Here is a 26,310-nt window from a genome sequence, read left to right as displayed (position 1 = left end):
GGGGGAAAAATAAGAATCATTTCTTGCTCCTTGGAGCAAACTCCTTTCTACTATGACAGAAGTGAGGAAAAAAAGGCCCATGCTCATGATCAAAACTGAGAACATGCATAAAATAATGCTATCTGGTATTAGATTGTATTCCCCAATTTTTTAAAACTCTTTATTGTAGTATAATACACATAGAAAAAGGTACAAAATATGAACCCGTGTCTTAATGAAACATCTGTGTGCTCACCAAGAAAGAGAACAGCCAATCATCCTCAGGTCCCTCCCACTTGCCATCCTCCCCCTTGTTCCCAAAGGTAATCGCTATCCTGACTCTGCTCATATAATTCAGTTTTGTTTTCGAACTATATATACACTGAATCTTACAATATGCGTTTTTTTGCTGTCTGATTTCTTTCACTCAATGGCATGTTTGTGAGATATATCCATGTTGTATGTTGCAGTAATTCATTCATTTTCAGTCCCACATACAATTTTGTTGATGATTATGCATACTTTACTTACCCAACCTAACGTTGAACGATATTAGGGTTGTTTCCTGTTCAGGGCTCACACTACAATATTCTTATACATGTTCTTGGTGCATCCATATGTGCATTACTGCAGGATATATACCACAAGTGGACTGGCTAGGTTAGAGAGAATCTGTGCATACAACTTTATTAAATAATACACAACTTTTCCAAAATGGCCAGGCCAATTTATACTCCCACCAGTAGCAAAGGTTCCTGTTATTCTACCGATTTGCCAGCACTTAGCATTTTTGCTCCCAGATGTTTGAAGGGATCCTTCCCTTTAATGCCAAACTAACATTTATTGAGACTCCATTTTGTATAACTATAGGAAAACCAGTGTTTTTATCAGTTCTCCCCAATAATTTCAGAAACTCTCCAGAGAATGCTCACATGTCTTATAGATCTCTTATGGTTGTCAACTTGACCAGCATATATCTTCTTTTAGACCATTTCTTCACTCCCTGCAGGTCACTTCTTGCCATCATAGGTCCTCAAGGCCCTTTTGAGGAAATATAGCGAAAGACACTATTCCAGTGGGGAACTTGGTGAGGACCTTACAAGAAAGAAGTTTATGGCATAAGAAATGAGTGATGGATTCTAAAAGCTGTGATACTCATCCATATTAAAAAGTAACTGGAGTACAGGTGAGTGGAACCAATTTTAGGTTAACACTAGAGGTGTAAGAATCTTCCAGTTGATTTACCCGGGACCTCTGCCTTACACCATGATGCTTATTTCCTTTGACTCAGCTAGGCTTTCCTAGTTCTCCTGGTTGATGGGCAATTCCTTTTGTCAATGTTGCCATTAAATTTGGTTAAGAGGGACCCCAGTCTTGGGCCTGGTCCTCCTGTTCTTGACTTCTTCAGGCTGTACTTCAACCCATAAGGCAAGGAGTACTCAGAGTCAAGGAAACACAGACTCCTTCTGCAACATGCTTCAGGTACATAGCACCTCAGGATCTCCCGTCCAAACAGCCCAAAGCCCACTTTAAAAAAATGTGTGTGCTTCATAACTGGGCCTGTCTCTCTGAGGCAGACATTACCTGGATGTAAAACCATAGGTCCAGACAGCTGAGGAATGGGTGACTACAAGGTGGGTGGATGATGTGAGGATACGAGAGCTGGGTTGACCCCAGGCATGTGTACAAGTCTCTTCATCCTTCTGAATTGAGCTGGGGGTAAGGAGAGAGAGGGGAACTATTGGGAAGCAAGAGCTAGACCAGCTCTCTCTCTGTGCCACCATATGGTAGAGTAGAACTCTGAGGAGTTTGAGAATTTTGAATTCAAATCTAGCCTTCCAAGTTGTTAGGAAGGCACATTTGTCAAGGTAGGAGAATAAAACATCTTTCATTTAATAGTTTGTTCAAGGATTTATTACAACCTTTAAGTATTTAGACACATGTGAGGGCCTACATTTGTACCCTGGTTCTGGGCCCTACAAATGTTAGGGAGGTCTTGCTTCGTATTTCAACCTCTATACCTCAGTTGCCTGCTCCAGCTTGATTCTGGCTTCCAGCTCTGGAATCCTCTACTTAATGCCTAGTTGATATTAATTAATTCTTGGTAATGTCCTCAAGCCCCTCTACCACTGATTTTGCTCCTTAACTCTTTCTTACATATATGGCGGCTGAAATTGTCACCCGGCACCTCAAGTTCTATGTGTTCTGCCATATACCTTGATTAATACTGAAGAATATCGTTTCTTTTTTTCCCCCTCCACCTAATCACCAAGAAAGTTTTTATGGGCTTTCTAATTAGTCAAAGAAACATCTACAAGATGAAGCATTGTAAGATCAAGAGCTATCCATCTCTTTAATGACCTGGGTGGGCCAAGAGAAAACAAACCCCGTTATCAAGAGTCTTTCCCAGATAACACATCACAACAAATACTTTAAAGTTAAGTTTTCATTACTTGGTGCATCTGAAAGTTGGAGAAAATCCCTGGGTTGATTTGCAGGGAGACTGAAGCTTAAGGGAAAATGCTGAACATTACATAAAAGAAATTTGGGCTCAACAATCTAATCTCACCACAAATAAGTAATTGCCCACTAGCTCTGGGCACCTGAAATAATAGAAAATACTGAAGAAAGAATCAGAAAAATGATTTAACATATATATTAATTTTCTCCTTTAAAAGTTTGAAGGATTATTAAGATTAAACTATTTTCATGCTAATGGCAGGATTCATGTTCATGAGAGAACAGTGTTAAACATCTTGATGACTTTCTCCACTGAGGAAGAAGAAAGTGGTCTGAATAGGTTAGGGAAAAAAGTGGAGAGGTGGGTGTGGGATTTTTGAAGTTCCAGAAGCAGTCTGGGAAGGAAGAAATGGAAGTCAAGCTGGGGGCCAGATCAAGGACTGAGGATGAGTAGCAGCCAGCAAGAAATCCCCTGAGGTGGGAAGGGAGAGAATATCAGCAGTGCTGAGAGGGATCGGAGACTAAGATTTAACTGCAAATTTTCTCCTATGCTTTGCAATATTATTCTCCTGTTCTTCCCTCTAGAAACTTTTGAATAAAATATTTCTACAGGAAACTGGTATAAGTAATCTTTGTGGGAATCAAGAGTGAGAAACCATGCATATTTATCATATAAGGTGAGAAGCAAATATCAATCATAAGAGAGAAACACAGGGCACCTGGGTGGCTCAGTCGTTTAAGCCCTTGATTTCAGCTCAGGTCACGATCTCCGAGTTGGTGGGATTGAGCCCCATGTCTGTCTCTGTGCTGGCAGGGTGGAGCCTGCTTGGGATTCTCTCTTTCTCTCTCTCTGTCCCTCTCCTGCTTGTGCATTCTCTCTTTCTCAAAATAAACAAATAAACCAAGAGAGAGGGGAGGGGGGACCACAAATGAAATGGAAAATTCTACAGAGGCAAGAAATAAGGTCTGATTTAGAGAAACATAATCTCCTTGAGAATCCTTGGAAACACTGGTGGCAATGCTCTGTTTCCCATCATTTGTGGGACAAGTGCCAAGCTATCTAAGTATACCTGCTGAAGGGAAGATGATTCTGCAAGGCTGGAGGATTTGGGGACATCACATGATGGTACCTAGGCCATTCTTACAAGTTCAAGCTCTCTATAATCTGCAGATTTTTATAGAGACAGTACATATAGAATTAATTAGAAATTATTAATTACTGAGTAACGGATATGATGTAATTTATATGGGCATTAGTCAAAAGGTGTTGTACATTTTCTCTCTTCTCAGCATCACACCTGTGCCGTGAGAAACACAAGAGACATGCCAGAGACTGTTCCTGCTGCTCAGGAGGTAAAAAAAATCATTCAGTCACAGGAAGCATTAAGAGGACTGGGTGCTCAGTCATGGGCTGTAAAGGTCATGGGAATTCAAAGAAAGAAAAGATCAGCTGAGATGCAAACATCCAGAGAGGATGAGCTGTAGCCGAGGGAGGGCTAGGCCCAAACAGGGGTATGGAGGAGAGGTGTGACCTTCTGGGTTGAGGGAAGAGCATACGTACACACACACACACACACGAGCACAGATGCAGGAATTCAGAATGGCAAGAGTACCATATGCACTACAAAGCAAATGAGTTGACCTGAGTAGATGGTTCTTACCCATGGGGGCAGGCTGGGGACAATGTATATTATTGAGCCACGTGAAGGAAATTTAATAGGTGGTATTTTATTTTAAGTAAACTCTATGCCCAACGTGGACTTGAACTTAAGACCCCGAGATCAAGAGTCACAGGCTCTTCAAACTGAGCCAGCCAGGTGCCCCAATAAATGGCATTTTAGAAATATTTGCCTAACAGCAGGCTGTATAACGGCCATATAAATGAGAAACCAGAGGCAGGAAGGAAACAGTGGCCCCAGTTAGACACGAGCAATGTGTGACCAGACCGGATTGTGGGATCACAGTGTAGTCAAAGAGTTTTGAGATCTAGAGATTTTTTTCACATTTTCAACCTAACTCTATTTTAAAGCCCTCCCCACATAAAAATACACCATTTAATAGATCCAGCGCTAGTTTAAGCTGCTTTCAGTCTGACAGAAGTCTCCATCCAACTTTGTAATAGAAACCCCTTTAAAGAAATCCACTTCCCATTTTTGATAACTTTCAGGCTTTCTCATAAGCCTTAACAAGACAACCTATTTCCTACAGGACTCATGTATTATATACATTTTATAGGAAAAGTGAAGATTAAAATTCATTATTATTTTATCTTTGTGGCTTCTACAGTCACAGGCTGTATGAGATGATGACAAGGTATGATGTCAGGTGTCCTGATGAAAACAGACTCTTGGTGGTGGCCGGGCTGGTGACAGCTGTGGTGGGTTTGTGTGTTATCAAAGATTTGATGAATGAAGACAAAATGTATAACTAGTATTGTTTAAGTGATTGTGACATAATTTATACTCCAACTGCGAAACTCAAATAAACCAATAAATCCAGGCCAATGGCAAGGAAATCCCAGATGTTGGACCCAGTACAACATCCAGTACTGCAAACCCAGTACACGGGCGTCAATGAATTTATGATCTCTCTCTCTCTGACTCCTTTCTCCCATTTCGGAGATTAGTTCCTCTCTTTAATTCTATCCCACAAAATGTGTAAGCTAAAACTGCCTTACAAACCTTCTTCATCATCAATCCTCAGATTAATTTCAGCATTTGAAAATGCTAAGATGCCAGAACTTAAAAAAAATACGACTTTGCTGTCTGTTTTATTAATCACTAGTATCTTTGTCTCCACAGATAAGTGCAACATTAATCAGAGATTCAGGGAAACCTTTTCCATGTTGATTTAAGTGGGTTTCTGGGGTCACTTAAAAAAAGCATAAACCATTCGCTCATTATTCTGTATACACGGAGTTGCTAAAAGGTTATTTCTCATTTTCTGATCTTATCATTCAAGCTATAGTTTTAGTCCTTAATTAAAGTGGGATTAGGAAACATAGCAGCTTCTCATTTATAGGAAAAATAGGCTTTACTTATATTTACATGAAGTTGTTTTAAAAATGCAAATAGTACAAGGCCAAGGAAAATTTGAAAATGTATCAAGTGTACCCAAGTCTCACAGAACATCTAACAAATAAATGAAGAAAAATTTCATGGAGATATTAGCTACAGACTTCTGTTTTAGGTTTAACAAAGCTAAGTCTCAGGATGCTAGCTTCTTCTCTTTGGCTGTCAAATCTGTAACTTGGGTATCTCTGATGAATTACCTAAAGCAGCCGGGTCTCCAGCAGACACAGTTGCCGGAGTAAAGATAATTTAATAAGTACAACTGCATGAAAATTGTTAAGTATAAACATTCATCACTAACTACCAGTAGAATTTCTGTCTCATTTCTAATGAAGAGTACAGAGGGAGGATTGTTTATCTCTAGGAATACGTTTAATTAAAAGTTAATGGAAATAGTTTTCGGTTCTGCCTAGAAAAACTTTGATGACTTTTCATTTTGTCCAACTTCAGTTCCGGCACTATCTTTCTCATGAGCCTCACTGAGTCCTCCCTGGGAGGGTGTTCTATCCTGTCTTATGGTCTATAAACCCAAGCAGCTCAGAGAGTTGCCCGGAATCAGAGATGAGTGCCTTCCCCATGGTTTTGTGCAAGACCCTGAGACATGGCTTCTGCAGACTTTAAATCATTGTTCAGATCAGTTAGGATTTCACAGTGTTGCTATCAGAGATGGTTCCCACATGTTTGTGTTCCTGGAAATACCTATCACAACACCTGTAGTTGGTCCTGAACAAATGCTTAGGGGGCAGAGTGGTCAACGCAGGCTTTTATGTGTATGTGGCTTCTGGTCTTTGGGGTTTTTTTTGTTTGTTTTTGTTTAGTTTTGTTTTTTGATTTTCTCTACACATAGGAGAAAGGGATTGCAATAAGTGATTAGAATAATTTGATACACAATGACACACAAAATTACCTACTGGGTAAGCCTTCAACACCAAGGTCATCTTTGGTTATAGGGCAGAATCGTCAGGGATTTTGAAGGACTTTTAATCTTTGCCAAAGGCCCAAGTGATTCACAATTAGATTCTTGCTCTCTCCGTGTGATTTTAATCTTGACTTATTTGCCTACTTATGGGAAAAGAAAAACAAGCCCGGAAGCCCGGAAGACTGATAATACTTCAATTCTATCTTGATTAGATATGGCTCTGCTGCATGACGCTGGGTAAATTACTTGACTTCCCCATGGCCTGAGTTTCTCATTTGAAAATGGGGATGATAATATTACTTAAAGCAGAGGATACTGTGAGGATTGAAGGAGGTATGTACTATACCTAGACAGTGGAGGGTACATAATAAATTGTATATAAGTATCAGCCATTTGGCATCAAGCTTTTGTAAATGTTTGTTTATTTCCAAGAGAGAGAGCAGGAGAGAGGCAGAGAGAGAAGGAGAGAGAATCCCAAGCAAGCTACGTGATGTCAGCATAAGGCCCGATGCAGGGCTCCATCTCATGAACCATGAGATCATGACCTGAGCTGAAATCAAGAGTCAGATGCTCAATCAACTGAGCCACCCTGAAGACTCTATTGGGCTTTACAGTACGATGGATGCCGGGGAGAACAATTCACTTACCAAGTTATCCAGGAGAGGTAAGTTCCAATAACACTTGTAAAAGAAAAAAAATTTTTTTACAAATCTATAATTATTGAACTATTCTAAAATTTAGGGGGATTGGTAGTATATTGAACTGGAGAAAAAAAATTCCAGGCAGAGTCGCAGTCGACAATGCCTTAGAACAGTGATTTTCAACCTTGGTTCATGTGAGAATCCCTTGGGGGGGCCTGTTAGCTGCATAACGGGGGCCCAGGCTTCTGCGTTTTTGAGAAAATCCCTGCTTGAGTCTGATGTAAAATGAAGACAGAAAGACACAGAATGAAAGGGGAGCCGAGACCTGGGTGTGGGGTGAAAATGGGAGTCAGATAAACTGCTCAGGCATTTGGAACCAGTGAATTGCACTCAGCATTACCAAGCCGCAAGCTAGAATAATCCATTCAACTCCGATGGATCCATCAGCTGGTACTGTATGTTTCTGTTTGGAGTTCACATTTAAAAGGTGTTTATTTTCAAATCTACTATAATCTTTTGCCATAGGGTGAGGGGTTTCTATAAAGGAAAGCCCTAGGCAGGAACTCTTTCCTCACGAGTGTTACTTTCAAGACTACTAACACATTCCCATTTTCTTATGGTTAGATGCCATAGAGAAATACACACACACACACACACGCATACATTCTGAGTCTTTTAGCAGTAGATGTTTCAAAATACCAGGGAAAAAAATCAAAATAAGCCTGAGATTTAGTCTATCCCCCGACTCCACCCTTCTCTTTTGTTCAACCACTTTGGTAGGATGAGGCAGAGACAAAGCAAGAAAAATATTTAACTTGCTGAGTGAGTAAATTCAAACCTTCACAAAGTTTGAAATCCTGAACCAGATTTCTGAACTTTTACAAGTGAGACTGTGAGGTTAAAATAACTTGTCTCCTTTCTTGGGATCAGGCCCCAGCCCAAAGGCAAAGTGAGTTTTCCTGAAAACGTGATCAAAATCAGTTACTTCATAAGGCCAGCCTTTGAAAATTGTGCAGAAAACCTGACACCAGGCATATTCACTTTCTATTTATTTGAAAGAGCGGGTCAGAATACGGGAAGACTTGAAAGTGGGGATCTTGTTATCTTTTGAAATTTGGTCTTATCAAACTCCCAGAATGGAGCTACTTCCTAAGACTCTATGTTCTCTATTTTAGCTCAACTTATTCACGTCTCTAACCAAGTAAGCCAAGACAGCAGTCCGCCCTTATCCACAGGGGATGCATTTCAAGAACACCCCACCCCAGCCCATGGATGCCTGAAACCATGGATAGGACCAAACCCTACATATATTATGTTTTTTCCTATATATATACACATACCTATGATAAAATTTAATTTATATATTAGGCACAGTAAGAGATGAACAATAATAACTAATAATAAAATGGAACAATTATACTGTCACAACAGTTATGTGAATATGGTCTCTCTCTCTCAAAGTATCGAACTGCACTGTCTCACCCTTGTTCTTGGGATGATATGGGATGATAAAATGCCTACGTGATGACAGGAAGTGAGATGCATGACAGAGGCACTGTGACTTAGTGTTAGGCTGCTACTGACCTTGTGAGGACATGTCAGGAATAGGATGATGCTTCTAGACTGCAAGTGACCACAGATGGGTAACTGAAACTACAGAAAGCAAAACCACAGATAAGGGAGGACTACTGTACCATATTTTTAACATGCTTTTGTTTCCTCTCCAATTTGTGATAGGATTTTGAATTCTTATATCTATTAAGTTGCACTGGAACTTTAATCGTTATTTTAAATTCATATGTGTTGGACTATTCCTGGACTACTTATTTTGTGACATTGATTTACATCCTTATTTTTGCATTAGTATCAAGCCTGGTAATTGTATTTCTAAGGTGTATTTTAGTATGTGACAAGATGACTTCCTAACCTCCCTCTTTCTTTTCAGAATATACTTGGCTATTTTACCTATTTCCTAACCTAGTATTACTTAAAATGATCAACAGTGTTTAAAAACTTGTTAAGATGCCTCCCACAAGAGACTTATAAATTATTTTAAGAACAATGAACGTTTTCATTATTACACCCGCCAATCAGAAAACAGGGTGCACTTCTGCAGTTTTTAGTTGCTTATACCTCTCAGTAAGGTTTAGTTTTCTTATTGTTTAGATTTCTGGCTGCTTGGTGATTTTTGGTGCCATAGTAAAAGGCCTTTTCTAATTAGTTATTGTTGGCATAAATGAATTTCCTCTTTATGCGACTATATATTGTTTTAATGTTTATTTTTGCGAGAAAGAGAGAGTGAGAGCAGGGGAAGGGCAGCAGAGAGAGAGGGAGACACTGAATCGGAAGCAGGCTTCAGGCTCTGAGCTGTCAGCACAGAGCCCAATGTGGGGCTTGAACCCATAAACTGGGAGATTGTGACCTCAGCTGAAGTCAGATGCTTAATCCACTGAGCCATCCAGGTGTCCCCAACCATATGGTTTGAGAATAACTGAAAAATTTCTCTTTCAATAAATGTATCTCTTATTTCTGTTCTGCCTCTTGCATCACCTAAAACCTCTGGAACATGTTGGATAATAAGACTCTAGCATGCGTCTTGGTTTTATTCTGAGTTTCACTGGAACTTCTTCTAGCATTTCAACTCTGATGTTGCCTATGGTTTTAAAGTAGATATTATTTATATTTTCTTGCATAAAACTATCTTGGACAGTCAGCCTCCAAGATTTCCCAAATGATTCTTGCCTACTGGTATTCACACCTCTGTGTAGTCTCCTCCCATTGTGAAGAAGACTGACACACATAACGAACAGGGATATGATGGAAATGATGTTTTGTGACTTTGGGGTTCGTAAAAGGCATGGGACTTCTGCCTGCTTACTGGGGCTTCTTCCCTGAGGACTCACTGTGAGGGAAGCCAGCTGCCGTGCTGTGAGGATACCTATAGTGGTGAGAAGCTGAGGCCTCCTGTGAACAGGCAGCACTAACCTGCGAGGCATGTGAGTAAGCCACCATAGAAGCAGATACTCTGGCCCCAATCTAGCCTTCAGATGACGGCAGCCCTGGCTGATACCTGGAATGCAGCCTCATGAAAGACCCAGAGCCAGAATCCTCCAACTAAGTCACTCCTGAATTCCTGACCTGCAAAAACTTTGTGAGATAATAAGTGCTTATTGTTTTAAACTGCTAGTTTTGGGGTAACTTGTTATGTAGCAATAGATGGCTAACATACTTCCAAAATTAAATTTAGAAGAAGTGAAGCCAGTAATGATAATAATTCTATTAAATGCCTTTTCAACATCTGAGATGATTCATTTTTGTTTGATCTATCAAAGTGATGTTTTATTTCATTAGTTTGCCTAATATTAATCCATTCTTTTCTTTCTAGATAAGATCTTCTTAATTGTGGCAGATTATTATGTTAGTATACTCTCTAATTTCTTTTCTTTTTTTTAATGTTTATTTATTTTTGAGAGAGAGACAAAGCCTGAGCAGGGGAGGGGCAGAGAGAGGGGGGAGACACAGAATCTGAAGCAGGCTCTAGGCTCTGACCTGTGAGCACAGAGCCTGACGTGGGGCTCGAACCCACAAACAGTGAGATCATGGCCTGAGCCGAAGTCGGTCGCTTAACCTACTCAGCCACCCCGGCGCCCCTCTAATTTTATTTTCCAGTGGTTTATTTAGAATTTTCTGTATGCATTTTCTTAAATGAGATTGGCCTATACCTTTCTTTCTACTAAAATAGAGATTATCTTACTTTTTATGAAATCATTTGGTATTTTTTTTTTCTATACCAAGTTATAATTTAAAGGGAATCATCTGTATTTTGAAAGGAAAACCTCACAGCCCAGGACCCTTGGTTGTGCTTTCTTTGATAACTTGTTCAAACCCCTTCTTAGTTATGGGTCTGTCAAGCTTTTCTACTTGAATCGACCTTTAAAGTTCAGGTGTTACAGAAAATATTAACTAACCCACTCTGGTTATTAGACTATATATTTGCTGTTGGCATTAATTTCTTATGGTTTAAAAAAAATCTGCCTGAAATAAAAAAAAAATGTAAAGAAACTGAATCCACGAGCAGAATTAAACACCCAATGGGAGGGTATGTCCTCTATAGTACAAACTTCTTACAGTGTGTCCTCCATAGTAGAAACTAGCCTGGAGAATGATTTAACTCTTTTACCCAAGTGGAAATGTATCCAACATACAGGTGAAAGGTGCAGACGGAAGTGGCTCAACAGAATCCAGGGAAAGCTGGGAAGCTCAATTAAGGAGAAAGCATGCTTGTAAGTCCCGCATGCCACTCCCCAAAGGAACAAGGTTTTGCTATTGACAGTCGAAGTAACTTACAAGACACATTAGGCCACTGAGAGAAGTGCCTGAGTAGGTAGCTAGCATACCTACCGCTAGGAGGTACCAAATTAGAAGTGGAAAATATTCTGGTTACATCCCCTTTCAGGAATAGCGATATTTACCCCATTCCTGTCCTGTCAGCATTCTGCTCACTGCTCAATCCTGGCTACAGCTTACATCATGTTCATTATTCTCCCTATCTTCATTGAACGGAAATCAAGGTTTCAGCCTCGCCTGTGAGTTTAGAGCTATTCCCTTTCTGAGTGGCTTGAATCGACTGAACTTTGCCACTTGCTCAGCACTTGGAGCTCTGTTGAGAAAGGTTTTTTGACAGCTAGCACAATTATCCTCTCTTTTATAACATCCTGACAATTCTATCAAAGGAAAAGCTCACTTCAAACATAAGTTCCCTGCCACATACACACACACACACACACACACACACACACACACACACACACACACACACAGGCTTGTTTAACAGGCACTTGGTGAAGACTTATGCTCATTTGCTTTGTTTCATGTCCTGTCAAATGAATTTACACACGGAATACACACTCCAGAAATATTCCAATCCTGTAGTTCCACTTATGTTGGCTTCTGCAACAACTCCTTCCCCACCAAAAAAAAAAAAAGACATCACCTTCCCCCGTGGCTTCAGTGGACTGGCTGGCCGTGACCACTGGTGATCGAAGCTTCTCTAGTTCTCAGCCGTGACAGCATTTGGACTCTTTTTGTCTAGTCTTTGAAAGCTTTCTTGTTTCACTAGCTTGTCAGTGATACATCCTCCTATGCTTTGCTCACAGCTGCAGTGGAAATGTAACACTACTCTTCCCCTTGGCTAAGTGTTTTCCTAAGGGCACGGGCAACAAGGCTCTCCTTTGTCCCTAAGGCTCAATACCATCAAGAAGTCACTGTTTTACCTTTCAAGACCAAGGGATGGTTACAAAAATTAGAAATTTAGGGGTCTTGTGATAACCACAATAAATGCCTATTAGTTTCTTAAGCCTCCCACCATCCCCTAAGAACTTGAAATGCTGACACTCAGCGCTAGATCTTTGCTATGGCTCTTTAAGAATTTCCTTAAAGATTCTGGGTCTGTTTCCTCACCATCTCTTATCACTCAGCTTGGTTGGAATTCTTTTTGAGGAACTACCCGTTTTAAACCGCCTGCTGCTGCAAACCCATATTAAATCATCTCTCTGTAGAAATAACTTTTCTCCTCTTCCAGGTACAAATAATGTGCCTGACTTTTGGCTATTATCATTCTTTAATGAAAACGTCCTTGTGATTGAGATTTTTAAAGTATTCTCCATGTAACAATGAAGCAAGTCCAGGAGGAATGTGGTATATCTGAAAGAACAAAGAACATGGACTTTGACCTCCTGACCAGGCAAGTGTCCTGGGGGAGTTTATATCCTCTCTTGAATCCTGCATTTCCAGGACTGTAAAATGGGATGATGATAATACCTACCTCATTAAAAAAATACAAAAGTGTTCACTCAAAAGTGTTTTATAAAATGTAAAACAGGGGCGCCTGGGTGGCGCAGTCAGTTAAGCGTCCGACTTCAGCCAGCTCACGACCTCGCGGTCTGTGAGTTCGAGCCCCGCGTCAGGCTCTGGGCTGATGGCTCAGAGCCTGGAGCCTGTTTCTGATTCTGTGTCTCCCTCTCTCTCTGCCCCTCCCCCGTTCATGCTCTGTCTCTCTCTGTCCCAAAAAAATACATAAAAACGTTGAAAAAAAAAATTTAAAAAAAAAAAATAAAATAAACGCTGAAAAAAAAATTAAAAAAAAAAAGTAAAATGTAAAACATCAGAGCTTGTTAATAACTTTTATGTAGCTTCTGTTCTTGCAGAGGAATATGAAAACATAACGTGTTTTGTTTGTTTGTTTGTTTTTTGCCACGTTCAGGGATTCTGCTCCTTGGAGAGAGACTAGGAAGGCTTATGTCAGGCTACCAGTCCACTGGTATAACAGATCAGCTTGTGGTATTAGTTATTACTTTTTCTTTAGCATGAACCTGTAGTCTTGCCCAGGGCATAGATAATTTAGCCACGGAATGTCTGCTTATTAATGCTTCATCATCTCTTCGTTCGTTATGTTCTCAAACTCCTCTCTAACTCTGTTTGCTTTGTAACTGTGTTCTGCTGTTTTTTTTTATTAAGGTTGCTAGAAATTTAATTTAAAAGTATTAAAAAATAATCAGCTTTAGATTCCATAGATTTTATTATTTTCAGTTTTCTAGTTTTTCAGCTTTAAATTTTAATTTATTTTCCTGGTTTTGTTTTGTTTGGTTTGGTTTGAATTTACATCCAAGTTAGTTAACATGTTGTGTAATAATGATTTCAGGAATAGAATTTAGTGTTTTACCACCTACATACAACACCCAGTGCTCATCCCAACAAGTGTCTTCCTTAATGCCCCTTGACTATTTAGCCTGTCCCCTACCCAAACACCCTCCAGCAACTCTGTTTGTTTTCTGTATTTAAGAGTCTCTTAGGGTTTGTCTCCCTCCCTGTTTTCATATTATTTTTGCTTCCCTTCATTTATGTTGATATTTTGTATCTTAAATTCCACCTATGAGTGAAGTCATATGATATTTGTCTTTCTCTGACTGATTTCACTTAGCATAATACGCTCCAGTTCCAGCCACGTTGTTGCACATGGCAAGATTTCATTCTTTTTCATCTCTGAGTAGTATTTCATTGTATATATGAACAACATCTTTATCCATTCATCAGTTGATGGACATTTCAGCTCCTTCCATATTTTGGCTATTGTTGATAGTCTTGCTATAAACATTGGGGTGCATGTGCCCCTTCAAAACAGCACTCTGGTATCCTTTGGATAAATACCTAGTAGTGCAATTGCTGGGTCGTAGGGTAGTTCTATTTTTAATTTTTTGAGGAAACTCCATACTGTTTACCAGAGTGGTTGCAACAGTTGGCATTCCAAACAGCAGTGCAAAAGGGTTCTTTTTTCTCCACATCCTTGCCAACATCTGCTGTTGCCTGAGTTGTTTATTTTAGCCATTCTGACGCGTGTGAGGTGGTATCTCGTTGTAGTTTTAATTTGTATTTCCCTGATGATGAGTGATGGTGAGCATGTTTTCATGTGTCTGTTAGCCATCTGGATGTCTTTTTTGGAGAAGTGTCTATTCATGTCTTTTGCCCATTTCTTCACTGGATTATTTGTTTTTTTGGGTGTTGAGTTTGCTAAGTTCTTTATAGATTTTGGATACTAACCTTTTATCTGATAGGTCATTTGCAAATATATTCTCCCATTCTGTCGATTGCCTTTTAGTTTTGTTGATCGTTTCATTTGCCGTGCAGATTTTTATCTTGATGAGGTTCCAGTAGCTTTTGTTTCCCTTACCTCTGGATGCATGTCAGTTAAGAGTTGCTGTGGCCAAGGTCAAAGAGGTTGTTGCCTGTTTTCTCCTCTAGGATTTTGATGGCCTCCTGTCTTATGTTTAGGTCTTTCAACCATTTTGAGTTTACTTTTGTGTATGGTATAAGAAAGTGGTCCAGGTTCACTCTTCTGCATGTCACTGTCCAGGTTTCCCAACAGCATCTGCTGAACACATTGTCTTTTTTTCCATTGGATATTCTTTCCTGCTTTGTCAAAAATTAGTTGGCCATATGTTTGTGGATCCATTTCTAGGTTCTCTATTCTGTTCCATTGATCTGTGTGTCTGTTTTTGTGCCAGTACCATCCTGTCTTAATGATTACAGCTTTGTAACACAGATTGAAGTCTGGAATTGTGATGCCTCCAGCTTTGGTTTTCTTTTTCAGGATTGTTTTGGCTATTCCGGGTCTTTTCTGGTGCCATACAAATTTTAGAATTGTTTGTTCTAGCTTTGTGAGGAATGCTGGTATTATTTTGATAGGAATTGCATTGACTATGTAGATTGCTTTGGGTAGTATCGACATTTTAAGAATATTTATTCTTCTAAACCATGAGCATGGAATGTTTTTCCATTTTTTGTGTCTTCTTCAATTTCTTTCATAAGCTTTCTATAGTTTTTAGTGTATAGATTTTTCACCTCATTGGTTAGGTTTATTCCTAGGTACTTTGTGGTTTTTGGTGCAATTATAAATGGGAACAATTCCTTGATTTCTCTTTCTATTGCTTCATTACTGGGGTATAGAAATGCAACCAATTTCTTTACATTGATTTTATGTAACTTTAATTAATTCATGGATCAATTCTAGCAGTTTGTGTGTGTGTGTGTGTGTGTAATCTTTTGGGTTTTCCACATAGACTATCATGTCATCTGCAAAGAGTGAAAGTTTGACTTCCTCCTTGTCAATTTGGATGCCTTTTATTTTTGTGTTGTCTAATTTCTGAGGCTAGCACTTCCAACACAATGTGGAAAATAGTGGTGAAAGTGGCTATTCTTGTGTTCCTGACCTTAGGGAAAGCTCTCAGTTTTTCCCCATTGAGGATGATATTAGTGGTGGGTCTTTCATATATGACTTTTATGATCTTGAGGTGTGATCATTCTATCCCTACTTTCTTGAGGGTTTTTATCAAGAAAGAATCCTATATTTTGTCAAATGCTTTCTCTGTATCCATTAATCATGTGGTTCTTATCCTTTCTTTTATTAATGTGATGTATCACACTGATTGATTTATGGATAGTAAACCAGCCCTGCATCCCAAGAATAAATCCCACTTTATTGTGGTGAATAATTCTTTAATGTATTGTTGGAGCTTGTTTGCTAGTATCTTGTTGAGAATTTTTGCGTCCATATTCATCAGGGAACTTTGTAGTTATCCTTTTTAGTGGGGTCTTTGGCTTTGGAATCAAGGTAATGCTGGCCTCATAGAATGAGTTTGGAAGTTTTCCTTCCATTTTTATTTTTTATATCAGTTTCAAAATAACAGGTGTTAACTCTTTTTTAAATGTTTGGTAGAATTCCCCTGGAAAGCCATCCGGTCCCAAACTCTTATTTGTTGGGAGATTTTTGATTACTGATTCAATTTCTTTATGGTAATGGGGTCTCTTCAAATTTTCTATTTCTTCCCGTTTCAGTTTTGGTAGTTTGTATGTTTCTAGGAATTTGTCCATTTCTTCCAGATTGCCCAATTTATTGGCATTTAATTGTTCATAATATTCTCTTATTATTGCTTGTATTTCTGCAGTGTTGGTTGTGATCTCTCCTCTTTTATTCTTGATTCTATTTATTTGGGTCTTTTCCTTTTTCTTTTTGATCTGGTTAAGGGTTGGTCAATTTTGTTAATTCTTTCAAAGAACCAGCTCCTGGTTTCATTGATCTGTTCTACTGGTTTTTGTTGTTGTTGTTGTTTGTTTGTTCTCATTTGGTACATTTAATACCTGCTCTAATCTTTATTATTTCCCATCTTCTGCTGTTTTGGGGCTTTCTTTGCTGTTCTTTTTCTAGCTCTTTAAGGTGTAAGATTAGGTTGTGTATTTGACACCTTTCTTCCTTCTTTAGGAAGGCCTAGATTGCTATATACTTCCCTCTTATGACCACCTTTGCTGCATCCCAGAGGTTTTGGGCTGTTGTGTTTTCATTTTCATTGGCTTCCATGTACTTTTTAATTTTCTCTTTAATTTCTGGTTAACCCATTCATTCTTTAGTGGGATGTTCTTTAATCTCGAAGTATTCATGGTCTTTCCAAATTTTTTCTTGTGGTTGATTTCGAGTTTCACAGCCTTGTGGTCTGAAAATATGAAAGGTCTGATCTTGATCTTTTTGTACTTGTTACGGGCTGATTTGTGTCCCAGTATGTGATCTATACTGGAGAATGTTCCATGTGCACTTGAGAAGAATGTGTATTCTGCTGCTTTAGGAAAAACGTTCTGAATATATCTGTTAAATCCATCTGGTCTAGTATGTCATTCAAAGTCATTGTTTCTTTGCTGATTTTCTGCTTAGATGATCTGTACGTTGCTGTACATGGGGTGTTGAAGTCCCATACTTTTATGGTATTATTATCAATCAGTTTCTTTATGTTTGTGATCAATTTATATATTAATTATTAATTAATTTATTATCTATGCTTCACATTGGGGGCATAAATATTTACAACTGTTAGATCTTCTTGGTGGATAGACCCCTTAATTATGATATAATTCCCTTCTTCATTTCTTGTTACAGTCTTTGTTTTAAAATCTAGCGTGTCTGATAAAGTAGGGCTATACCAGCTTTCTTTTGGCAATCATTAGCATGATAGATGGTTCTCCATCCCCTTACTTTCAATCTGTAGGTGTCTTTAGATCTAAAATGGGTCTCTTGTAAGCAGCATATAGATGGGTCTTGTTTTCTTATCCATTCTGATACCCTATGTCTTTTGATTGGAGAATTTAGTCCATTGACATTTAGAGTGAGTACTGAAAGATATGAATTTTGTGCCATTGTGTTACCCGTAGAGTTGGAATTTCTGGGGATGTTCTCTGGTCCTTTCTCATCTTTGTTGCTTTTGGTCTTTTTTTGTTTTGTTTCAGTTTTTCTCCACTTAAAGAGTCCTCCTTAAAATTTCTTGCAGGGCTGGTTTAGTGGTCAAAACTCCTTCAGTTTTTGTTTGTCTGGGAACTATCTCTCCTATTTTGAATGACAGCATTGCTGGATAAAGAATTCTTGGCTGTACATTTTTCTGATTCAGGGCATTGAATATATCCTACAACTCCTTTCTGGCCTGCCAAGTGTCTGTGGATAGGTCTGCTGCATACCTTATCTGTATTCTCTCATAAGTTAAAACCTTTCTGCCCTTGCTGCTTTCACAATTCTCTCCCTGTCTGTGTATTTTGTGAATTTGACTATAATATGCCATGGTGATGTTCGGTTTTTATCGCATCTATTAACAACAAAGTTGTTCTCTGTGCTTCTTGGATTTGGGGATTTTGATATCTGTGTCCTTCCCCAGATTAGGAAAGTTTTCCACTAGAATTTTCTCACATAAATCTTTTTCTCTCTCTTCATCTTCTAAGACTCCTATGATTTGGATGTTATTCCTTTTTAATAAGTCAATGAGTTCTCTAAGTCTTCTGTCATGCTCTTTTGCCTTAGTTTCCCTCTCTTTTTCTGCTTCATTTTTCTCCATAATTTTGTCTTCCATATCATCGATTTACTACACTGCTTTGTCCATCCTTGCTGCCACAGCATCCATTTGAGATTGCATCTCAGTTATAGCATTTTAAATTTCATCCTGACTAGATTTTACTTCTTTTATCTCCACAGAAATGGATTCTATGCTTTTTTTTTCAACCCCAGCTACTATTCTTATTATTGTGATTCTAAATTCTAGTTCAGACATCTTGCTTATATCTGTGTTAAGACCCTGGCTCTCATTTCTTCCTGTTCTTTCTTTTGGGGTGAATTCCTTCATTTTGTCATTTTGGAGGATGAAAAAATTAATAAACTAAAAATTAAAGTTAAAAAATAAAAACCCAAAAAAATCAAACAAAGGTAGCTGGATCCTAGGTGTGTTTGGTCTGCTTGTTGAAAGAAGCTTTATAGAATAGAGAAAAAAGGGAAAGAAAAGAGAGAAAAGAAAAAAAGAACTAAAAAATTAAAAAATTAAGAAATATGTATAGAATAGAATAAAATAAAGTGAAATAGAATAAAAATTTACAAAAAAATTTAAAAAAACAGTAAAAAATTAAAAAAAATAAAAATAAAAATTTCTCTTTCTGTATGCAATACAAAGAAAAGAAAGGACGGGAAAAAAAGAAAAAACAATTTAAACAAAGACAGAAGCAAAAAAAGAAAGAATAAGTAAACCAGCATACAGAATGAAACCTGAATGAAGTTACATCCAGTTTCCCCTAGAATTCAAACTATGAAACATTCAATAGTCCATACACTAAGTAGGCAGAGAGACTTGTACTGGTCTTCTAGGGGATGTGGTTGCAGGCGCAGTTGGGTGGGGCTTGGTGTAATGCCTCCATTTGGCACTAGGTGGCACTGCTTACTGGGGTGGGTTGGTGTGGTGCACATGTGTGTCCATGTATGCATACTGCAGGAAAGGTGGAAAAGGCTTCACCCAGCTTCCTAATCTCTGGCGCAGGAACTGTGTGCTCTCACTGACCCACAATCAAGCACCCCTCCTTTGTCTCAGGCTTCTGTCCAGTCCCGGCCTCTACCCTGTCCATGTCCAAGCTGTCAACCAGCCAGGTGGCACCTCCCTCTGGAGTTTTATCTCAGATGGGGCTGTGTTTCAAAACCCCTCACTTCAGAGAACCCTGTGGCTTGGACCCATGCCAACTCCCTGGGGAAGGGTCTCACTGAGAAGTGGCTGGGTGCCGGCTTGCCCCAGAAAATGTTCATGCCATCATGCAGTGGCAGAGGTTCAGAAATTACAGCAAATCACAACACACAGCAGGTTTCACTGCACTCTGGCATCTTTGTCCCAATACCAGCAAATGTGGCTGCTCTCGGGGGTCTGCTTGCACCTTTGCCTGTGGGGAGGCCATATGACCTCTACCAAATGCTCTCCAAGCAGGGATTTGCTTCTCCCCATGTGGCACACGGACCCCTCATACCCTGCTGCCTGCTCCTGGGAATTCACCCTTTTTCCTCACCAGAGCACTGCCAGGCACTGAGCACCAGCATTTCTGACTCTGTGCTCTACTGTTTTATAGAATCCTGGTGGTATTGAAACCCTCTCCTTTCTTCCCATCAACGGATTTGGGAAACAGATTTCTTGTTCAGTTCCCTGTGAGTGTTTTCACTCTTTTTCTTTCTCTCCAGCTCCTTTCAGGGAGTGTTTTTCCTGCACTCTCCTAGTGCACCGTACCCTTTCTCCCTTTCTCTGTCCTCTCTCTGCAAAAACAGCTCCCTACCCTCCATGGCTTTTCTCTCTCCCGGTTCATCTCTCTGCACCATGTACCTGCTGAGTTCTGTGGCTCAAGTTATGCAGATTGTTGTGTTAATCCTCAGATCAATTTCCTGACTGGGTGTGCAAAAATAGTTTGGGGCCGATCTAGCTGCATTTCAGGGACGAGACCAGCTGAGAACTTCGGTGCTGCTCTGCCATCTTGCCTAACCTCCTTTTGTTTTTGTCTTTTCCTTGAGCTGAATGTTTAATTCATTTTCCTGAAAACTCATATAGTCTTTCCCAAACTAATAATCTTAAATTCGCAATATACATAGGACATTTATATTTGCTAATAATTGTTATTTCCTGATAGAGACATAAGACATTACACAAAAAGTAACACCTCTATTGTCTTATGAGAAATTTACATCTACAATGATCTCTAGCAAGGTCATTCCCTGTGCCATGCTTTTCTTAGTTTTTCTAGGGAAAGGGAAAATAGAATATCTTGATAAACCACACCTCTCATCACTTTCCTTCTTTCTGTGTTAAGTTCATTTTTCACTGTTGAATTTCATTTGCTAGCTCATCAACGCCACTTAAAATGGCAAAGCAAGTTCAAATACACATTGCCATTAAAAAAGGAAAAAGGTGGTAATTCTCATTGCTTCTTAGAGGGAAAATGTGATGGCAGCCTGCTGTTAGTAAATTTGGGTTAAATTTACAATGACTTTGTTATCCCCAGATGAAAATGTTAATTTACTTGGGTGAATTTGTACCAATACCTCTTAACTAAAAAGGCGTGAAATATGCTTCCTTCTATCAACTATACCATCATAAAAAAAGCTCTTCCCCTCCATTAATTCAAAAAGATGTATGCACCCTTATGTGTATTGTAGCATTTTTTACAAGAACCAAGATATGGAAGCAGTCCAAGTGTTCATCGATAGCTGAAGAGATAAAGAAGTAGTATATATATATATACACAATCGAATATTACTTAGTCATTAAAAGAATGAAATCTTGCCATTCACAACAACATAGATGTACCTAGAGGGCATTATGCTTAAGTGAAATAAGTCAGACAAAGATAAATACTTATGATTTCACTTATATGTGAAATCTAAAAACAACAAACCAAATGAACAAAAAACCCATAAAAAAAAGACTTACAAACACAGAGGACAAAACTGGGGGTTGCCAGAGAAGAAGGGGGTAAGGATGGGGGGAATAGGCAAAATAGGTGAAGGGGATTAAGAGGTACTAACTTCTAGTTATAAAATAAATGAGTAATGAGGATGAAAAATATAGTCAATTAAAAAGGATTAAAAAAATACCTCTGCTCCTCAAGGCAACAGGAATTTGAATTTCTGGATGTGTTGCTTTGCCATTAGCATGTCATTTAATGACATCACAACATGCCTTTAGTTGCAACACAAACAGAACTTGCCCCATGTCTTAGACCCTTGATCCCTCTTGCTAAGACAGCTTCTGGATGTTAAGCTACACACAGAAACACAAAAGAAATGAGACAGCATTCTGCCCTAGTTTACCCAACATCCCACCACATGAGACACTCTGGGATAATTTTACGGCTAGTGCATTTTCTAATATTTTTAAAGTTGCCTCCCCTATCAGCTACTCTAGATTCTGAACCCACAAAGTATTGAGATGCAGAATTCAAAGATGCCTGGTTTGTAAAGGAGGGAAACCGCAAAGCAGAGGACCTCTCAATAAGTTCTTTCCATACTTACTGCCGACCTGCTGAGACACTGTTTGCATGCTCAAATAGCTGTTATTTTTAGAACTTGGACTACTATAAACATTTTTGCCCTCTGGGCAGCATTCTGCATTTGCATGACGAATGGTTGGTTCCTCTCCTCCAAGGAGAACTTTCTACAGCTTATTCCCCAGGAGCACTACTTCTGGGGTGACTTTTGAGGGCCCTAAACAGGCCCTCCAAACCTAAAATGTTTCTCCCACTGACCTGAAAATATGCCTGTGGGCTTGAACTGAACGAGGGACTTTTGGTAGCTGAAAACAGTAACAAATTAGTTAGCTAGAATTAGCTAGCTGGAATCGATTTATCACTCCTTGCTCCCTGGCAGAGGCAAGGAGACCCAGAATAGAAATATTTCCAGGGCAGAAGATTGGAGCTGTCTGGAGCTGGGAGCAACTTGAGGTCAGGCCTGAAAGCTGATTAACTATTGAGCTACTAAGCAAGCGCTGCCCATCCATTGAGTGCCAGGCACTGGGCTGGGTGATGGTGTTACAAGGTGAAGGGCCATCAGGGGCCACCACGGTAGATTTGGGTGATGGAGGCAGATGACAGGGTCGGCCAGCCACTCTGAAAAGTGTGTGGATTGAGGAGGGTATCCTGTGTTTGTGTCTGTGGGTACATGGCCAGGCAGGCCTTGAACAATCACCTCTTCCAATCAGCACATGGTTTCTGGCTATTGAACCACCAGCACTCTCCCCAGCGGTCCCTCTCTGTACTTGGCTAGCTCACTCCCCCTTAACCAGAAATATCTACTGTGGCATATCTGAAATGTGGCATTTCTTCCATAGTTCTGGGTTATTGACAGGAATGTCAGCTTGAAACCCATCTCTCAGATACGCTTTCTAGACAGCTCACCAGAGAACAGTACTGATTCTCCCCTAACCTTCAGAAAACAAAGCATTACGATTTCACCTCGTTTACAAGTAAATTCTAATGAAGCACCTGATGGAAATGCAAAGTACCTAAAATGTACTCCATGCTTTGAAATTAATTCCAAAGCAAACTGGCATTTATCTTTGATTTAGAAAGGGGGGAAGTCACTTTCCCTTTTGTTCTTTAAAATTTATGTAATGATTACAGAGGGAAAATGAGAGGACACGAAGTACAGAAAATGAATTACCATCCAGTGCCGCACAGTTCCTTTTCCAGAAAGTCAAATGTCATTTGCCTTTGAGCTGATGAGCCTCCTTTGGGATCCTTATAAAGACTTTTTTCCCCTTTCTTCCTCTTGTATTGTCCAAATTAAATTTTCATCATTTAAGGAAATCTAGTTGTTTTCCTTTTATTCAGGCTATGCTGTAATAGTAATCAGAGTCTCTGAGAAATAAGTAGGTCACATGAATTTATTTCAAAGTAGGATTTGGTGCTCAGAGAGAATCATTATGGAAATTATCAGGGAAACAAAATTCAGGCATTGATAATGGTGGTAAAAACCAGATACTGCCTAAAGCAGAACATGAGCCATTGGGTTTAGAAATTCGCAGGCCATTGATGACTTAGTCCTAATTGTAACACAAGTGTTTATTTCTGAGCTTTCAGTAAACTTTACACCAATTTTAATTACCTTCTGATTGCAACTGGTATTTTAAAAAAATGGGTACAGAAGGGGCTTGGCTCATCGTATGCTAGGGCTATGAGGGATAAGACTCACTGAAGTTCAGTGTCTGTCCTCATGTCATTTAAAATTCACTTTCTAGCCTAGCCTACAGTATGAGATAATGGATAATATATGTCTCCCAAGACAGAGTTTTTATTTACCAGTGGCTAAGGTGTATCGTAGAGAAACAGGTCTGGACACTAGTTAAAGCTGATAAAGACAGATTTTATTCAGTATTATTACCGTAAGGGAGAGAGGCTACCATAAAACTGAGCTCAACTCCAAACGCGGCAAAAACATCTGGGAATTTATAGCCAACTAGCAGAGTGAGAGGGGGCAGCAGGTAGAAAATTACTGTGAGAGCCATCAAGAGTAAAGGGATTCCTGCTAAATGGATCTAACAGAATTCTTGCTAAAGGCGGGCCAAGGATTTAGACATCATGAGTGGGGATGAGGAATTTGATCAGATACCAAAAATGGAGGGACTCTCCCTAAACCAACCTTGCAAGATTCTTGCTAAAACCAGGCTTGGTAGGCCAAGAACAGAGCACAAGGATGAGGCCTAGTTGAAAAAAGGGCTCAGAGGAGCTTGTCTAAAGTTTGATCAAGGTGAGTCTTTGTTAGGTGGCAAATACATAGCATCCCATTAGCCCAATCTAACCAATCGATAGTGGTTGGCCCCACCTCTTTAGAAGCATGTTGACTTTTTCTCTGGGTTTGGAGTCAATTAGAGGTTCCCAGCCCTAGTGCAGCAGGGAGGCTGCATCTCAAACACATCACGTGGCTGTGTTTCTGCCTCAGAAGAACACGGGTCCCTTCATTCTGCTCAAAGGCTGGTTCTTCTAGTCCAGGGGCTCTCAAACTTGAGTGAATATCAGAATCACAGCCATCCATCTTTCTCAAAATACAACCACCCCAACACAGTAACTTCCAGATGACAGAAAGCAGATGTGTATGGGCACAGGCATTGTGAGGATGGGGTAAGTAACCAGTAAGAGCAGACTCTGCCAAGAAACCACCCACCCCCTTCACTGTACGGAAATCAATGAGTGAAGCAGGAAATCTCTATGGAGCTGAGTTGAGAACATGCACCACTTCCTCTTCAAGTATCTTGGGGAAGCGAGGTAGACCTTTTAAAATTAGAAAATAAATAATAAAATACGTGCCAGATCAAAGCAGATGTTTTTGTCACATGTTTCTTGCACGGAGTCAGTTGGCTCTACTAGCCTGGAGGCCTGTCCTCCAGAACATCAGTTCTCTTAAAAAGGAGAGGGGTTTAGGGCCAGAGCTCTGTGACTGCTCAAATGGGAATGTTCCTGACCTTTTCCCTTACATGCACCCTTCAAGACTAGTGACTTGAAATGCCAATTGTCAGTGACTAGTCACAGAAATAACATGAGGACAGATTCAAGCTGTCTCAGTCAATCCCTCTGCCACGTTTGAGGATTTAATTTTACTTGGTTTTTGATTTTTTCTAAAGTTTATTAACTTATTTCGGGAGAGAGTGTGAGTGAGAGGGGGGTAGAAAGAGAGGGAGAGAGAAAATCCCAAGCAGGCTCCGTGCTGTCAGCACAGAGCCCAGTGAGGGGCTCAGTCCCATGAACGTGAGATCGTGACCGGAGCTGAAACCAAGAGTCAGATGCTCAGCTGACTGGGGCACCCAGGTGTCCCCATTTGTGAGATTTTACAGCTCATTTTGTTAAAACTTGTATTTTCTATCTTAGGGTAGATATTGAACTTACTGGTCTTAGGTAAAAATGCTTGCATTCTTACCATTACATTTGATTATTAGGTATTCAAATTCTCATCCTAGAGCAATTTCTACTTTATTTAGTAATTAGATGTGAAGACTAGATTTCACTTCATAACCTAAATGTTCATTGATTCATCCAACAAATCGTTTTATGAACTCTCTATGTTCCTGGTGCAGGGGTTTAGTCTCAGGAAAGAAAAAGTCCCTGTGTTCACGGAAGATAGAATGACAGGAAGTGATAAATGTTGTAAAGAAGGAAGTGAGGTAAAGGCTGAAGAACAACAGAAGAGGTGATGTTTGAACAGACACCCAAACGATGTGAGAGAAAGATTCATGTGAAGAGTCCAGGCAGACACAAGCCACTTCCTTTGCTCCCTTTCCTTGCTTGAAGGTAAATTTTATCCAGTCTACATTCGATTCAGTCCCAAGCATTCAACGGTACCAGCCTAGAGTTTCTGACCCCACATCCCACTTCTCAATGCCTCACTTCTGTCTTCTGTCTTCCACAGAGGTGGCACATGGGAATTTCTTGGTAATGGGGTACAGCACCCTCTTGGATGGCCAGGCTCCACTCAATTTACCCTTCTTAGTCTTTTTCTCACTTGGCATTTTAACCGATGCTTCCCTACTTTATCCAGAATTTCTAGATAATTTGTATAGTGAGTTCTTTAAACAGTCCACGATGTGGCTAGAAAAGGGATTCTGTCTTATTTAATCTTAACAACAGCCCTGTGGAATATATACGTTCTCCCTATTTTACAGATGAAGTAACTGAAGCTTGGAATTGAAGTAAGAGCTTGCTCAAGGTCGTACAGCTAGTAAGGGCTACACTGAAACTACACCCAAATCAGAGAGACTCAGAAGACTGCCTTCATCCTCATCAAACTATATTACCTTTCTACATAACTACTAAATTTGGTCTCTTCACAAAGACAATTTCATGGGATTCTATGGGGATTTTACTTGCTTTG

The 26,310-nt window shown here is 39.6% G+C and overlaps 1 long non-coding RNA gene across 1 annotated transcript in view; it reads right to left on the bottom strand.

Annotated features, from left to right (window-relative positions):
• Positions 1-26,310, bottom strand: part of LOC147584842 (uncharacterized) — a 272,050-nt gene that overhangs the window by 73,085 nt on the left and 172,655 nt on the right. The window lies entirely within an intron of this gene.

The sequence above is a fragment of the Puma concolor genome, chromosome A1 (genome assembly GCF_028749965.1).
Source record: "Puma concolor isolate L17-30 chromosome A1, mPumCon1.1.hap2, whole genome shotgun sequence".
NCBI lineage: Eukaryota > Metazoa > Chordata > Mammalia > Carnivora > Felidae > Puma > Puma concolor.
Note: the sequence above shows the minus strand (reverse complement) of the source record. Positions and strands in the feature narration are given on the sequence as shown.